The 16,499-nt window shown below is 47.5% G+C and overlaps 1 protein-coding gene across 1 annotated transcript in view; it reads right to left on the bottom strand.

Moving 5' to 3' along the window:
• LOC125706109 (semaphorin-6D-like) overlaps window positions 1-706 on the bottom strand; it is a 69,745-nt gene extending 69,039 nt beyond the window's left edge. Inside the window, exon 1 of the mRNA XM_048972645.1 lies at window positions 456-706. The gene's annotated coding sequence lies outside the window, so the exon portion shown is untranslated. The remainder of the gene's footprint in view (window positions 1-455) is intronic.
• Between the last annotated feature and the right edge of the window lie 15,793 nt (window positions 707-16,499).

The following is a 16,499-nucleotide window of genomic DNA, read 5'->3' as shown; positions in this document are numbered from 1 at the left end:
CAGAAGCAGAAACCTGATCCGCAAACGCTGTTCCGACTGGGAATTTAAGAGGCACCACAAAGAGAGAGCGCGGCTGATGGCCAGTCCGCGGCGTCCGCTGGGTATGCAACTGGCAGCCCCGCAGTTTGTGTGGATGCTGCCCGTTTCCGTTTCCCGAGCTTTGTTATGTTGTTATACACGTAATTTTAAGGCAGTACGGGTGATATACCGATAACGTGCACTACGAAAACAAGTTATTCCTCCCCTTCCCATACTCTTCTTCATCCTCCGCTTCCTCGCTTTGTGAACAACTGCGATGCATCGCACCACAGGCAGCGGGTGTAGTAAGAGTATAAGCAATGACCACGCTGATTGAGAACGAAACCACCGATCTCCAATCACACGCCAACGCTAAGTTTTCTGGCACCACGGTGTGCCATTAGCAGACAGACAGGTGGATCGAAAGATGCACTTACTTCACGGCAAACAAAGGGACGCGCCTCTCCCGGAATCCCAGTGATATGGGGATGCGATGATTAATAGTTGTCAAAGTCTCAGATTCAGGGTAACGGAGTCCGCTTGTTTTCTTCTGTCGTTCTTTTGTGGTTGTAGTTTCCTGTGGGATTTGCGCACATTTGCGTCCGTACTCCCCCCCTCGGTTGGCTCCGCGAAGCTCGCAACCGCCGATCCGTATACCGCCAGTCTCTGGACGCTCCGGGGAGCGGAGCGCATCCCGGTCCAAGCGCGCTTTACGCAGCGGCTGTCTTCAGCTATCTGGATAATGCCGTCTGGATAATGCCGTCATCTGTTTCTCCTTTTTTGCCCCCAAACCAATGTAAATGGACACAGCGGATGCTTTGTTTTTCCACGGAGCAATACGTTATATTATGTGTTTATAAAAGATAAGGTATTCAGACAATGGGTCATTATAAAAAGACTGATCCATTTCTGTTCTGATACTTCATTAATGAATTACAATTATGATCAGAATTTCTGGAGCGTGCTGATAGGCGCATTGATTACAATTACTAATTAAGACGGCCGCCATCTGTTTCCATTATGTTTCAGAAAAGATGGTTTTGGCATCAATAATACTCGTTCCCAGCTAAATTTTTCGATATGTTGACATTTAGGCCTGTCTGTCGTTTTGTATAAAGTGATTCATCCTCTACTCTCCGGCGCGTCCTGTATTGACTGCGCGCGCTTGATAATTAAATGTGCAGCCTACTTTGTTTATTGCTCTATTCGCCCAGCAAATTTCGTAGTAAGTCAGCACTTTTGTTTAAAAAAGTTTTCAAGTTTTGAAAGTATGGATAATGTTAACGATGCTGTCAAACAGCACCACCATGACGGCTTTTCTGACACCTCACAGGTGCGACAGAGTCAATTCAGTTCAGCTCAGTTCAGTTAAGTTCAATAAAATTTTTCACTACATCACTACATAGTCTCCCCAAGGGGCTTTACATGGGTGTGTTGTGATACATGACGTCATTACGTCATAATTTATTCCCACATATTTGTCAATATTTGTCTCATCCATCCATCCATCCATCCATCTATCTATCTATCCATCCACCCACTTCTGTGACACTGCCTTAACCAATCAAAAAGCGGGTTCTACAAGTGTTTGACATGCCACACAACTTTTTTTTCTTTTACTTAAATTCTGATTGGTCATTAAAACTCTACACCATAAAAATGATTAAATATATAATGGAATAGCAATGCTTTTCCCATGAATGAGGGAGAATCCCTCAAATGCAACATCAAAATCTCTTGGCTACCCCCTCAATTAAACCTGCTTCTAATTGGGCCTGATTCCGCCCCAGGCACTGCGTATGTGTCAACTTCATATGTTTTCCCCATGTTTTCTGGATTTCCTTCAACATTTCCTTTGGAGCGTGTGAGTGTGTGTGTGCATGGCGTCCGGGGGGGGGGCACCTTGTGCACTGTGCTTCCTGGCGCCCCCTTCTGGCTCACTGCGGCCCGGTAATATTTTCTGATCCCGATGGCATAGTGTGATACAAGGAGTGTTTCTTGTAATGAGGGCAGTGGTGATTTTCATGCGCTCTGCTTTGAAGGTTCGTGGCTTGGTGACGTGGCACTGTTAACATGTTCTCTTTCCATTCCTTGACCAGTGGTGGTCTATGTCAGATTTCTTGAACATGGTCGTCTTACAGAATTAAAAACAGCCCTCATTATTGTCATGAATGTGCCTGACAAAAGCCAGGAGCAGAGCTGTCGTCATCTACGTTTGCGATCATCAGGCCGGCTTTGTTACTTGTTGGTTGCAGCCGTGTTCCTCCTCAGCCGGCTCTCTCCTCTGTCATGTCACAGCCTCTCCTCTCTGCTGGGGGGAGATGTCTCCCTTCAGGTCCTTCTCATTATTGGGCATCGCGTGCTTTCTGTGTGTGGTTGTTGCGGCTGCCCGAAAGTGCCTGCCGCTCTCCCTTCCCAGATGGATCGTTAACTCTCCGGCCAGCAAAACGGAGCCGACGGCTCACATTCTTCACGGGCTGTGACACGTGTGTGCGGCGAGGCCCGGCGTGGCTGCATATGCATGAGGCTTCTGTGTCGCTCCCGCCGTGATTTATGGGTGTGCCTGGTCTCCGTTCCTGTGCCCCTGCCCTGCTTCTTGTTCGGAGGAGTGCTGGGGATGTAGGTCCGATGTCGCTGGCATCTACCCGAATGGAAAACAAATGGGCTAGTGAGATGGAGACAGTGTCTTATCCGCGCTTGGCCGGCCACAGAGACCCGAAGCTCTCAATCAGCCACGGATCCAGAAAAGAAAAGACGCTTAGCCGGCTCCGACACCTCCACGCCTGCCTGGGATTTCATACGAGTCCAGTCCAACAGGAATATGGAGCATGGAAATCCTCCACACTGTTTCCGATGACAAAGGAAGCTGGTTTTCAGTGTGGCTGCCATTCATACTATTGGCTCCGTTACCAGTGGACCATGCTCTTCCATCAGCTGCGTCATTTAGACGATGGTGTGTTTGTCTTCTCGCAGTCGGAAATCACTTTCGAGAGCAACTGCACGGGGTTACTGTCATCGTTATTGTTACTTGACCGCAATGTATAAAATTATATGTATAGCATGCATTTTTTTTCGTAACCGAATATATATATTTTTTAATATTTAGAGAGCGGTTAAATATTAATCCGGTTCAATATTAATTGGGAGAAAAAAATCCCATCTCCTCTCATGATATATAACCCTGATATCTGGCAGTAAAGAACCGCAGACATTTCTAGCGATCTGGTTTAGGGTGACGTGTAGCTGCTGGCTGCTCAGCATGCCTCAGCGTTATGATCACTTTCGAGAGCAACTGCAGGAGGGGACCAACATGATTATTATTTAGCGACGATTTGATACAAATGACATGCACACCATATATATATTTTCACAAGCTGATAATCCATATGCATTATGGGCCGCAGCTAGGAACGTATCAAGCTGCTTGACTAATATATGTTGTGCCAGCCTTTACTGGGGGAAAACAAAACAAGAATAATTACAGCTTGAAGTGCTGCCACAGAGAGGGGCGAGGGGGGGGGGTCGTCACGGCCCGCCACGCAGGCCACCTGCGGGGCGAGGGCAGGGCCCACGGCGGGGGGCAGCCTCACACCGCGCAGTGCCCGTGTGAGCGCCGTCCTGCCGTCTCATGAATATTTAATTCAGGCAGGTCAGATGGGTGTCTAGGGTCCCGTCCCCCCCGTTGGCCCATCACTCGGAACAGCAGCAGGCGCCCCGTGCCTGGGGGGGAGGCGGTTTCCTGACACTTCTGCTGGGTGCAGAGTTTTTCCTCTTTTTCCTTTATTCGTCTGGTATATGTGTTATAAATACAGCTGCTAAGCGTACATTAATAAGATGGAGTCGTTCTCCAGCCACAAACCCCCCCCCCCCCCCCCCCCCCCCCCCCCGACGCTGGGCCTACATGTAAATAAGGCTGGCTGAGACACAGTGGGCCTGCTGACATTTCAAGGTGCCCCTTGGGTGATCTGCATATGAACCGACTTCCTCCTTTCATGTCCGAAGGCGTGTAATTTGCTCTTCCAAGGCACCCCGGGGGGGCGGACATCGCTGCCCCTAAAGTAGCATTGTTAGCGCCTCCCTGCTCCTGACACGTTGTGTGGAAGCCAACTTTCGCTTCGCTAGAGTTACGCGTTCAGAGCGAACGTAGTCTATTAAATATTAACCAGGTTCTTTATTAATTGGGAAAAACCTAATCTTCCCTCATGAAATACAAGTCTCAGTATCAGGTTAGTGTGGCAGTAGATTTTTTGCTCTGTATATACTTCAAAACCCCAGGAGTTCCTTGGTGGTGTAGTGTACTGTATATCTAGCTAGCTGTTTAGTACGCTTTGACGTAAAACCTTCTTCTGTAGTGTCAGTGACGTGTGACAGATGTCTGCATGTGGAAGCCCTGTCCGGCTTCCTTATGGGGACGACAGCAGTGAGGACACCGACCACTAAGCTGTCCCTAAGGCACACCGTTACCCCTCCCACCTACTGTCCTGTCTATCAGATCTCTCCTCCTTAAATAGGGATAGTTTTTTTCTCATTGGCGCCTGACCCTTGGTGAATGAATCCCACTGCAGCTGTATCTCGACCTCAGGGGGTCGATGAGAGAGCCATTATAATGGAAGAAAGAGTCACTCTTGACAGAAACCCAGAGGAATCTTCAGAGAAATGGCACCAGGGGCTTGCGCGATTGGCTGCGCTAGCCCGACCCTCGAAGGTCTCTGGTTGCCGGTGATGCTAATGCAGATCTCACCCGCACTTTGTTTTGCATACGAATCTGCCGATTTGCCACTTTGGACCTTAATCTCAGTTCCCCAGCTATAGATTATGGATGTAGCTGCGGACTCATTACACCATGGAAAGATTAAGTGGGCAATTACAATTCCAAACAGTGCGTGGGACGGCAAAGCATGCTCTGTCACTTATTTCTACGCTTTCCTTGACGGTGTTCTGCCATTAGAGGGCCGCGAGTGCGAGCACCGTGCCTACAGGCCTCCGTTAACCACGTGGGAGTTTATGAAGTGCCGTGCACATTGTTGTAAAACTAGCAAGACGGAAATCTGCTTAGCGCAGAGGAGCGGATGATTATGTGAGCTTGAAATGAGCTGTGGCTTTAAGTATGCCTATCATTAGGCCTCTATAACAGGTAGGAAAGTGCGCTGCCTGCGAGCCGTTTTCAAGTCGCGCGGTGAAATTAGCGTTCTTCTATTTAGACTAAACTCACACTGCTGCATTTAACGGCTCCATGAGGTTAAGGATGCCTTGCTTTAAGCTCAAACAGCCAAGGTTATTGGAAAGCTCCTTTTCAGAGGAATAAGGTCCATGTATGCTCAGTGTGATATTCATTTTCCTACATGTCCCCACGCACCATGCCTCTGATTGCTTCATTCATCACTAAACTACCAGATTCTAAGTATTTTTATGAGCGTGGAGTGACTTAAATTTTCTTTTGAAAGTCCAAAAAGAGCAAAGAGCAACCTGCTACATCCCTTAGCGGACTTCTATTTTGGTAAATGGCTGCCCCCTTTAATATAAGTTCAGTTTTAAAAACCATTTCCTCTAGCATAAAAGCCAAACAAAGGTCCTTTGTGGCCTGCGTCTGATAGACTTTTACACCAACCCATTACGGACACCCATTACGGCTCTGAGATCTGGTCACGCGTCTTGTAGCCGACATTGAGGCTTACATGCCAAAACAATGTCTGGTTTCAAACTTTACAACTAGAATCAGGCTGGTTTTCCCACTTAACGGGCCAAGGAAGATATATCAAAGCAGAATGTTCCAGAATGGCTCTGAATGGCTCAGGCGGCTGCCCTGACGACAGCTCCTGTTGATGGTGTGACCATATCAGTCCCAGCCAACCTAGCTGATGTTCCTATGAAGATGACGTCCAGAACATTTTTTGTTTGGGAGGTCCAGTCCTTTTGTGCTTCAAGAAAATATCACCTGACTGTTATCGGTACAACTGTAATTTCATTATATTACTGACATCTAGACTATAGTTAAATGAGTTTTATTGGCAATAAATAAAGGAAATGTAGGATGTAAAGTTGACTGTTAATGGTCTATACTGACTCGTCACACAGTTGAATGGGCTGCTCCATATGTCTCGGAAAACTTTGTTTTACAGAAGAATACTGTTATGAGCAGAGGCTGTGTCCTGAAACGCAGTTACCATGACAGCCTGTGGATTGCCTGAGATGTGGAGTCGATTGTCCCTTTTGATGTGTACCTTCCTCACTGAGAGTGGTAACGCAGCGCAGCGAGAAGCGGTCAGACCTCCATGCTCCAGAGCGCCCTCTGTCTTAGACGCTGGGACTGTGCAGTCCTGACGTAGCCGAGTCTCTCTAGAGTGTTGCCGTAAGTCAGCAAGCTTTCTCCCCCTGCGGCCCTGACTATCTCTTAATGAGGGGAACCTGCCCTCACTGGGGAACCTGCCCTCACTGGGGAACCTGCCCTCACTGGGGAACCTGCCCGCTGGAGCGGGGGGAAAACTAAAATGCCAAAAGTCTCGTATTTAGTTTGGTTACTTTTGGTTAAGGTTAGGTCTGGGTAGCGGGTAAGGTTTTCATATTGGGATTAGAATTTTCCCCATAGAAATAAATGGAGTCCCCACAAAGATATAATTACAAACCTGTGTGTGAGTGTGGAACCACTGCGCTAGGGCACACATTGCCTTTGAATCTGCTTATGTGACAACTGAATGAGAATGCGTCCCTTTTTCGGGAGGGGGGGGGGGGTGCATTATGCATGGCAGGCACTGAAATGAGGTGTCAAACACTGTGGCAGGGCACAGGTCACATGCACCCTGCGTGTCACCCGCTCTGTCGCTGCCCTTTTTGTCCAGGATAATAAAGATTAAACAGCTTTCAGGGTGAGTTTTTCACCGGAAGAGCTTTTGTGCGATGAAGGGGCACGGGGCTGTGCTGTACGCCGCATCCTTCGCTTGAGATCGGGGTGCATTTCTACCCCGATTGTGGGATGCGGCATACGGAGTGTCTGGGACAGCGTTCCGCACGGTATTCTGCACGGTGGGCTCCTTCCTCGCTCGGCTCCAAAAGCTTGGCAGCTTTATTCCTGCCTCATTCCTGCTGCACCTGCTGCTTCACTTCCAGTGTGACTCAACCGCAGAACATGTCCTGTGTGTGGTACACAGAACGCTGCCAGAAAGCCCTGGATAGGGAGGGTCTGGTCGAAGGGCTGGAAACGCCGGAGGGTTTGTGTCTGAAATAGTAACTTTAGAGTAATTTTTGCCGAAGCCTCGTCACTCGTGCCAAAATGTCACAAAGCCGGTCCATTAACATCACCTCCGCAATGTCTGGTGGTGTGGGGGGGGTGCATGCAATTTGGAGATCTCTGTTGAAAAGCACCTGGAAAATGATTTCGGGAACGCTGAGCCTCGGCAGTGCGCTGATTAGTTTTTCGTACAGTTACTCTGAACATGTGGCAAGGATTAGTTTCCAAATGTAGACGTTACAGGCACGTTGGCTGGACCAGTCCTTCTGGTTTAACGAGTGTTAACTCTTAATTAACTCTGCGTTCTGTTTTCACTGCCCGGGGTGTCTCGTGCGATGCTGTCTGATGAAGCTGAGTGTACCTGTTTTGTTGGCTTCTGCTGTGTCATACACATCCCTGCAGGCAGCGGGTGTTCAGCTCTTCCACCCGACACTAACGGCAGCTAGCAGACATTTTTTTTTTTTGCTGGGATGTAGGCCCCTCCACCACCTTCTGGAATTTTATGTGGGAATAACTGCCTGGTTACTTGGGACAGCACGACGCCCCCCCTGTCCAATGCTGCCCCACGTCCGCAGCCTGCTGCACGGCTGCCACACTCCTGGCCTGCGACGCTGGCCATCCACAGAGCTGTTGTTATTTTGTCCCCATTTAATGACACGTTCACAACACTCTCTGCCGTCCAGCTGCGTTATAATTAGCAAGTAATTAGCGGCTGCTGGTGCCGTGATGCAAGTGAGGGGAATATTCATTCTCCTCCTCCTCCGCTTAGGGGTTTTGAGGAAAAATCTCTCCCCCTTTGTTTCCCTTTAATGTATTCCATGGCCCCGGCATTAGTGGGATGGAGGGTGAGTCATTGCTTTCGTTTATTTTTTCCTGAACTCGGTCTCCGTGGCTCTGGGAAGGAGCCCTATGCGAATGCCAGTCGGGTTCTGAAGCACAGGTCACCTAGAGGGAAGAAAGGAGCCCTGTATTCCTCCTGTTTAAAATGGTGATGTTCAGTGAGTGGAGTAAGGACGCACTGCCTTGGATCGCTTGTAATCTGGGATTACAGTAATCCCATGATTATGATAATGAAAGGACCGCTCCGCTTGTGTACCGCGGAGATCAACCCCCACCCAGTTACCGTTAGTTAGATAATAGTGTCTTTGATTCCTCTGTGACTGAGAAAGGGCGGGTTGTTAGAATGGGGGGCGGGGTGTTTCCGGTGCATGCGGGCGGCGATCGATGTCCTAGGCACACTATGTAGCATGTAGCGGCACAAAACCCTTCACTGGAGCCTTTAAATGTCCTTCTAAAGGGTCCGGCTTAGAGTAATACCACGTTCATTAGTGCCTCTAATGCTGTACTTAGCCTTACTCCGTGGAAGATGAGGCTGGTGCCCCTGCAGGTGGGCGTGCAGAGCTGACACGACCTGAAACCCTGGGAATGGCGGTGAGATCAGGTGTGGTTTGCCGTGTGACTCTGTCCATGCCCGATCTCTGCAGAAGAGACTTCAGCCTGAAGCTCCACAACCTCACTGCCTCTATCGCCTTGAGATGGCTCGGTCCATTATAACCAGTTCAAACCCGATCGGCCATTTCCTTCCAAGAGTGTTTCCTCTGCTATGTGTTCCCATACACGGCCCAGTGAGGTCATAGCCTCTCCCTTTGTAAGCATTATCCTTGCTTTTCTCTCTTTATAGTGACAAAACGATGCTGCCTTTCAGTAACCTTGGGCACAATGGGATTCCGCTTTATGCGTTTTGCTTTGTAAACCCAGGCTGTTTGATTGAATTACTCCACAGCCATTAACAAGATAACAAGGAAAATATTGTCTTATTGCTGTGGTCACCTGTGTCTGTAGCTATTTTAGCGGCATAGTCTTGGTTCAAGCAAATAAAGTGTCTCTCTTTTATTGCACAGACAATCTGTTACCTTTGAATTGCATTTGAATTTCAGTCACATTTTCAATTCCATTTCAGCTAACTTCAGAATTACGTAAGCATAAGAATAATAGACATGTCAGAAGAGCAGAGACTTTAGCCAGTCATTCTCTGTTTGAGCTGGTCTCTCTGTCTGCTGGGGGTAAGTCTGATTCAGTGTTGCAAAACTCACCCACAAGCTGCTCGATCAGATTGAGCTGGCTGGTCTGTCTTCTGCGTTGTTTTAATTCCTGTGATTTATGACGCTCCGCATCCTGCGCTCGGTGCCTTTGATAAGAGCGGCCCGTAAATGAATTCCAATACTTGCTTTGGAGTGCAGCGGTGTGCTGTTTCAATTAAGTGGTAAGATGCAATATTTACAACAGGTGAAGCAGTTTCCCAGAGTCAGCGACATGGATCAATGTGGGGGGCGGGGGTGGGGGGGGGCATAAAACATTACTAGCTGTGATGCATGATAAGTGATACATCCAGTAGTTTTAAAACTTTAGTTTAATATCAGAAATATGTAAATGAAAAAATGAAAAAGCTGACATTTGGACTGTGGCAGCACAGAGCCTGGGTGGTTAGGGCTGTAGCATCGTGCCTCCAGAGCTGGAGGTCTGAATCCAGCCACCTGCTTCGCCTGTCGGGTCAGCTTGTTCGACTTGTCATGTGTGGGTTTTCTCTCTCTCTCTCTCTCTCTCTCTCTCTCTCTCTGTCTGTCTGTCCGTCTGTCTGTCTGTCTGTGTGTGTGTGTGTGTGTGTGTGTGTGTGTGTGTGTGTGTGTGTGTGTGTGTGTGTGTGTGTGTGAGAGAGAGAGAGAGAGAGAGAGAGAGAGAGAGACAGGTACCTTGTCATGGCTGTCCCCTGCCTTGTGCCCGGTGATGGAGGGGTACCCTGTCCTGGGTGTCGCCTGCCTTGTGCCCGGTGATGGAGGGGTACCCTGTCCTGGCTGTCCCCTGCCTTGTGCCCGGTGATGGAGGGGTACCCTGTCCTGGCTGTCCCCTGCCTTGTGCCCGATGATGGAGGGGTACCCTGCCATGGCTGTCCCCTGCCTTGTGCCCGGTGATGGAGGGGTACCCTGTCCTGGGTGTCGCCTGCCTTGTGCCCGGTGATGGAGGGGTACCCTGTCCTGGCTGTCCCCTGCCTTGTGCCCGGTGATGGAGGGGTACCCTGTCCTGGGTGTCCCCTGCCTTGTGCCCGGTGATGGAGGGGTACCGTGTCCTGGCTGTCCCCTGCCTTGTGCCCGGTGATGGAGCAGTACTCTGTCCCAGTTGTCCCCTGCCTTGTGCTCTGTACTTTTTCTGATAAGCTCCAGGTCACTGCACTACTGTGCTATATAAGCAGTTATGGAAGATGGATGGATGTTTGGATTGTTGCATGTTTTCAAACAATATATTTAAAATCTACAGGTTTCTCTTTGACGTTTTCTTGTTTAATATCGTACTGTAGCACCTGCTTTCAGACCACATTCACTCACGATAATTCCTCTCCATCTCCATGATTCCGAATTTACCACAGAATATAGTGTTTTGTAAGGGACGGGTTATATCTTTATGATTATGCAGAGTGAAATATTAAAAAATGCGACAAATTATGCCGACTAGATGCACCCTGCGCTTGAATCTCTCCAGCTGTGTTCCTGAAGACGTGGTCAAGCATAAATTAGACGACGTCTTCTCACTCCTGGCTGTGGGCAAATGGAAGGGGGGTGTTGACGAGGTGTAGAATTTAAAATCCCTGGGACAGGTGGATCTCCATCCAGGCAGGATACCGGTAAGCTCCAAGAGGATCCCTTGGGCTGCATTCTAAGCAGTGGGTAGGGGACTTGCAGATGATGCATGCGACAGTGCGAACATATTAATATGATCATCCCTCTAGGTTGCGGCGTTCCTAGCTCTTCTATAATGATATGTTCTACAGAGTACATGGACCTCACCTCTGGTTTACACACTAACTCACTGTATGCCTGCCAAGCTTGTTTCTTCACCATCATCTTGTCTAAAAAAGCCAGTTAAGGCCATACTGATCTGGGAAAGGTCTGGTAAAATATCCTTGCAAGGAATTTACCTTTAAATAAATTAATTGTTTCAGATCTTTTAACCAATCAATCATCAGCGGTTTCTCACTCTATGACCTTTCTATGACCTCCTCAAGCTAAGGAGATCTGACTCTGATTTATACCGACATCATCTGTTAGACCTATGGACATGACGGATTCTGGTGTTCCTCTCCTGTGGGTTGAACACCGTGTTGCCCCAGAATGACACGCCTGTGATCAAGTGACACACTCAAATCAGGCTTAAGTAACAACAGAAAGTGCTAGTCATGTGAAGCACATTATCTAAAAGGGATCAAAAATCGTATTGATTTCCACTGAGCCTGCTCTCTGTGTGCATGCTGTGTACCGACTCCTAGACGTACCATGACCAGGAAATTCAGGAGTTTAACCATCGAAATTTGATAGGCTGCAAAGAGTTCTCTGCCAAAGTGTGTTTCAGCTGCATCTCTGGCACCCAACTCCACCAGAAGCACATATAAAGCCAGCAGTAATAACTCCTGACTTTTTATTCTGTTTTAACATGTTTGTTTTTAACTTTGGAGAGATTTTTTCGGTACTTCAGATGTCCCATATATGTGAAGGGTTGTGGGAACAAGTCAAATGAATTTATACTGGAAATGCCATGAATGCTGTTACGGGAAAAGAGATATTGAAATTTCCAGTTGCCCTAGAGGGGAAAAATACACACTCAGTGGCAAAAAAAAAGTTAAGCACCCAGTCGGAGTGGTGGAAATGAATTGAATCTGCACGTGGTGAAAGGTCTTGAGAGTATCGCAATGATTTTAATATCAGATCAAATGGACAACAGAGTTGGCAGTATGGGCACACTGCTGGTCCCATGTCAGTAGGGTGTGGCACCCCTCTGGGCCTGGATACATGCTGCGATTGGGTGTGGAAGGGAGTCATACAGCCGTTGTATCCTCTCCTGCGGCAAGTCGGCCCACAGCTGTTGTAACTGGCCCTCGAGATCCTTCAGATTGGCACTGGGTCTGAGTTGACATCTGAGCTGATTGCACACATGTTTTATTGGGGAAAGATTGGGGGACCTGGCTGGCCATGGGAGGATCTCAACATGACGCAGGCAGTGCATAGACACACGAGCTGTGTGTGGACGAGTGTTGTCTTGATGAAAGACTGTCCTAGGGTGCTGTATCTGGAGGGGTAAGACATGTGAATGCTGCATGTCACTGACGACAACAAACTAAGGTTAAAGAGGTTAAAAAAACTGCAAACAACATGAATTAAAGATGATAGCACTTTTTAATATAAATAAATGGCCGACTTACGACGAAATTGACTTGCGACCGATTTGTTGAAACCGATCATGGTCGGAAGTCGACGATGACCTGCAACAGAATACGAAACGGTGACTGATTGTCAGAAAATATATTCAAAATAATAAGGATGTTAAGTATGGTTAGCGTCACCAGTCCTTCCTGAACATTCCCTGAGAGGCTTGATCGGCACCTTGAAGCCTATCTTGTTGACAACAGAGCACAGTAGAAGACAGGGTTAGACCATAAGTTCAGCGCTCCTCCATGGAAGGCAGAGATACAGGAGCCTGGAATGCACTGGGGCTGATGTTCACCAGGCTTCATTGTGTTAGCTGGCGATCACACATCGCCATTTAAACGATGCAGGTAAATAAAGGAATAAACTAATCAGACTTTGCTGTATGTTCGTCCAACTCCTATTTTTAATCCCGTTTTTTTTTTGTTACTTGGAACAACGGTTTCACATATTGGCAGGAACTGATGTGACAAAGAGGGACATAGGAATTGGGACTGAGGTAGGAACTGCGGTGAATTTTAGAGGGATCTTGGGGATGGTGTGTAAAACCGTAAAGCATCTTGATATATGGCCCATTTCTTTGAGAGTCTAAGTGTGGAATTGCAAGGCCAAACAAGACAAAGGAGGCACACTATCAATCCGACATCGTATTCCACATGCATGAGGAATTCATTCCCCTTCGCCGACTTGGTATTGTGGGAGTTTGAATTGTTTTATGTCTCCTTTAAAAGCTGTATTTGCCTAATTGCCATTCTGTGCGTGCCTCTGCCTCTCCCGGTGACATCTCAATAGGTTCTCCTTGTGCGGGAAATACATTTTCTTGTACAAATCGTCTCATGCACTTATTTGTTTAAAATATATTTGGCTTTGCTAATGGGTTCTTGACCTTAAAGTAAGACTGTTTTTTTTTTTTAGAATAAATTGTTTTAGTTTACTTAATGTTGTTTTCAGACAGGTAGGAACAAACTCATTTAGTTTTCGAGGCATGGACCTGAAGTAATAAGATTTGTCCTACAATTTTTTATTTTATTTTTTTTTGTCCTTATAAATTAATTTCCTTGCATTTTCTTGTATCAAATCTTAAGAACAATAACAAAAAAAGTCAATGATGTATAAACATTCCTGTCCCAGGCCTGGAAAGCAATACTGTTAAGCTAAGGATATGCTTTCATTATGCAGTGCTGTGTTTTTATGATGTAGCCGTTGATGATAAATCATAAGGAGAGTGGCGTACCTGTTCCCCTGAGGTTCTGTGTGTATGAACAACGCAAGAGCAAAGGATCAATTATAATCCTTCCCAAAGACAAAGAGATGCAATCAGCACTTTATGAAATGCTTAGAGGAGTCTCTCTGGGTTCCTCCTTTTGACTCTGATGATGATGTTATTTAACCAGTGGACAAGAGAGCATCTCTGCGAAGCAACCCCTGGCACTTTCATCCTTATTCGAGTTGCTCCCACTACAGCAAAAAAAAAAAAACTCCAAGTGATGTGGTGAATTAACTTTTCTTAATGTGCCCCTTTTTTGCTATCGACTCTTGACGCCCCATAACATCTCAAGATGAGTGCCGGACGCCACGCAGATTCTGTTCTTCCCCATGAGCACCAGGAGAGAACTCCGGCTCAGACGCTCAAACAGAAGTTTCCGTTTGATCGCATGGCTCCCTTGCGACCCAGAGCCGCTGAAGTGTTATGGAATCGGTATCCCGGTACCTTTGAGGGAAGGCTGCATACATCCTCATTTCACAGCTCATTTCCTTAGTGCTCCTGCTACAAGGTGAGCGGCTGGCACAGGTGAATCTGCCGGAAAGCACAAGAAACTGAAGGAAAGCAGAAAGCCGTGAAGTTCATCGCTCTCCTGTGTCTGCCATTGGGCTACAGCGTCTGCTGTCTGACTCCTCGATCATGAGTGACCGTGTGAAAGGGGGGCTGATGGTGGTGGTGGGGGTGGGATGCTTCTTCTTCAACATCCTAGGACCTTAGGCTCCTCCATGTCTCCAATCAATACGAGTCAATATGCCAGTCGATAATCTGTCCTCATAGATGGGTCTCATGCGGCACCTCGGATGCGACTGTAATCTCACGTCATGTTACCCACCCCGGCCCAGTGCTATTTAGAGGGACGCCACAGTGCAGTTTATTTCATTCTCTTTGTCACTACACTGTGGTACATGGTTAAAGGACCACAATGAATTTAGTAAAACTGGTCAATAGAGACAGGAAGTGACTGTCCGCCATAAGTATACGTCTGGATGTTTTTCAGCATCTCCCTGTCTTCACCAGCATCTAGATTCTTCTTCTGGGCATGTAAGGAATCATGGATAATCAAATCTCCACCAACCACCTACACGCGATGCTTTGATCTGTAACCAGACAGCTGTAGGTATGCAGGAGTATTTTAGGCTACGGTGGACATTGTTGGTTGCATTGCAAGAGGACCCTTTGTAGCCCATCGTTACATTGCTGATTCATCCTCCACATGGTACCCACAAAAAAAAAAAGGCACTAATTGTGTGTCGAGAGTAAATATAACTCATACCGTTATTCTTCAGAGTTGCAGACATTGGAGAACCTGCCCCCCCCACATACACAGCTGACTTCTCCTAAAGCAGTGATGAGGACAATCTATCGTGGATGGAAAGTAGGGGTCATCTGAAGGTGGTCTCTCGTCGTCTCTTTTCCTATTAAAAGGGCCCAATCTTTACTGTTAATCTCAGAAAACAGTGGGAACATCAACTTGATGCTGGCTTCATTATTTCTGCTCCTCAGTAGGAATTGGTGTTATTGGCAGGCTGCGGAGTTCGTCTCTTGACAAATCAAGCTGTTGGCTCGGGCGTGAAGTGTAAGATTGTGATCAGCTTGGTGTGACGCATGGGTTCATGGGTAGTAAATCACAAGAGGCAATCAGGGATCCGTGCTCCAGAGCTGCTACAGATGCACGCAGGTACGATTTGATTGTTCCGCATGCAGCGTCTGTGTTTAGTCACGGGGGGTTGGGTGCGTTAGGGGAACTCCTCTCCTGATGAATTATTGATATAGTGTGCCCCCTCCCCCACCTCAATTCTACGTATGGCCTCAGAGGAGCTCACCCATAATCAAGGCAGCTTATCACTCACTATCTCATGATCACAGCTTTCTGTGTTAAAGTGAATACCCTACCGGTAGCACTGGTTTGTTGGGATCACAGTAAAACGTGACCTCTACTGCATGCATGGGGAGCAGCTCTCTATCCATCAGCACTGGAGATGCAGTGGATTGTTAGAAAACAAGTCAATTACGCTGGTACCAGTAAAGTGTTCTGCCTGACATCTATAGATCAGCAGGGGCACCACATGACCCGAACAGGAGTCCAGAAAACCGACACGCATTGTAGCCTGGCCGGTCAGGTGGTTCGATCGAAGTGGCTGTGTCCTTCTTGATATCTCTGTCTTATTCTACTCAGCTATTTTATGGTGAAACTTAAAAACAGTTGGATTACGAAAAAAGTTTTTTTTTTTGATCCTGTGTTGATTCAATTAGGTAAAAATGGGTTTTAGATAAGTGGAGTGTTATTTATCACAGCATGAGATTACCAGTCAATATCGAGCCGCATTAATTAGAGTACAACAGCTTTGGTAAATTAGTCCAGGAAATAGCATTTCCACAAATAGCAGAGAAGTGGTTTTCATGGGTTTTTTTTCTTCTCGATGGCAGCGGCCCAGTTCCTCCAGCACCGTGAACAGGCATGTTCGGGATCAAACGGAGTGCTTTTGTGCCAGAGAGCAAGGAGCCCCATGTCCCTTCGCTCCATGTGTGACATGTCGCGGTCGAGGCAGCGTCACCACACAACAGCACCCCTGGAGCACGTCGGTATACTCAAGTGCGTCGTATAGTGGGGAGGGGGTAATGGAGACCAACTGGGAGAAGTCTGGAGCAGCATACTGGCATGCGGATCTGGACCGGGTGGCCGTGACCTTTCAGTGGGGTCTGTCAAGGGAAACTATTGTATGACTAGACATAAGGCACA

Source organism: Brienomyrus brachyistius, chromosome 13, assembly GCF_023856365.1.
Source record: "Brienomyrus brachyistius isolate T26 chromosome 13, BBRACH_0.4, whole genome shotgun sequence".
NCBI classification, from domain to species: domain Eukaryota; kingdom Metazoa; phylum Chordata; class Actinopteri; order Osteoglossiformes; family Mormyridae; genus Brienomyrus; species Brienomyrus brachyistius.
This window is presented reverse-complemented; position numbering and strand designations above follow the sequence as displayed.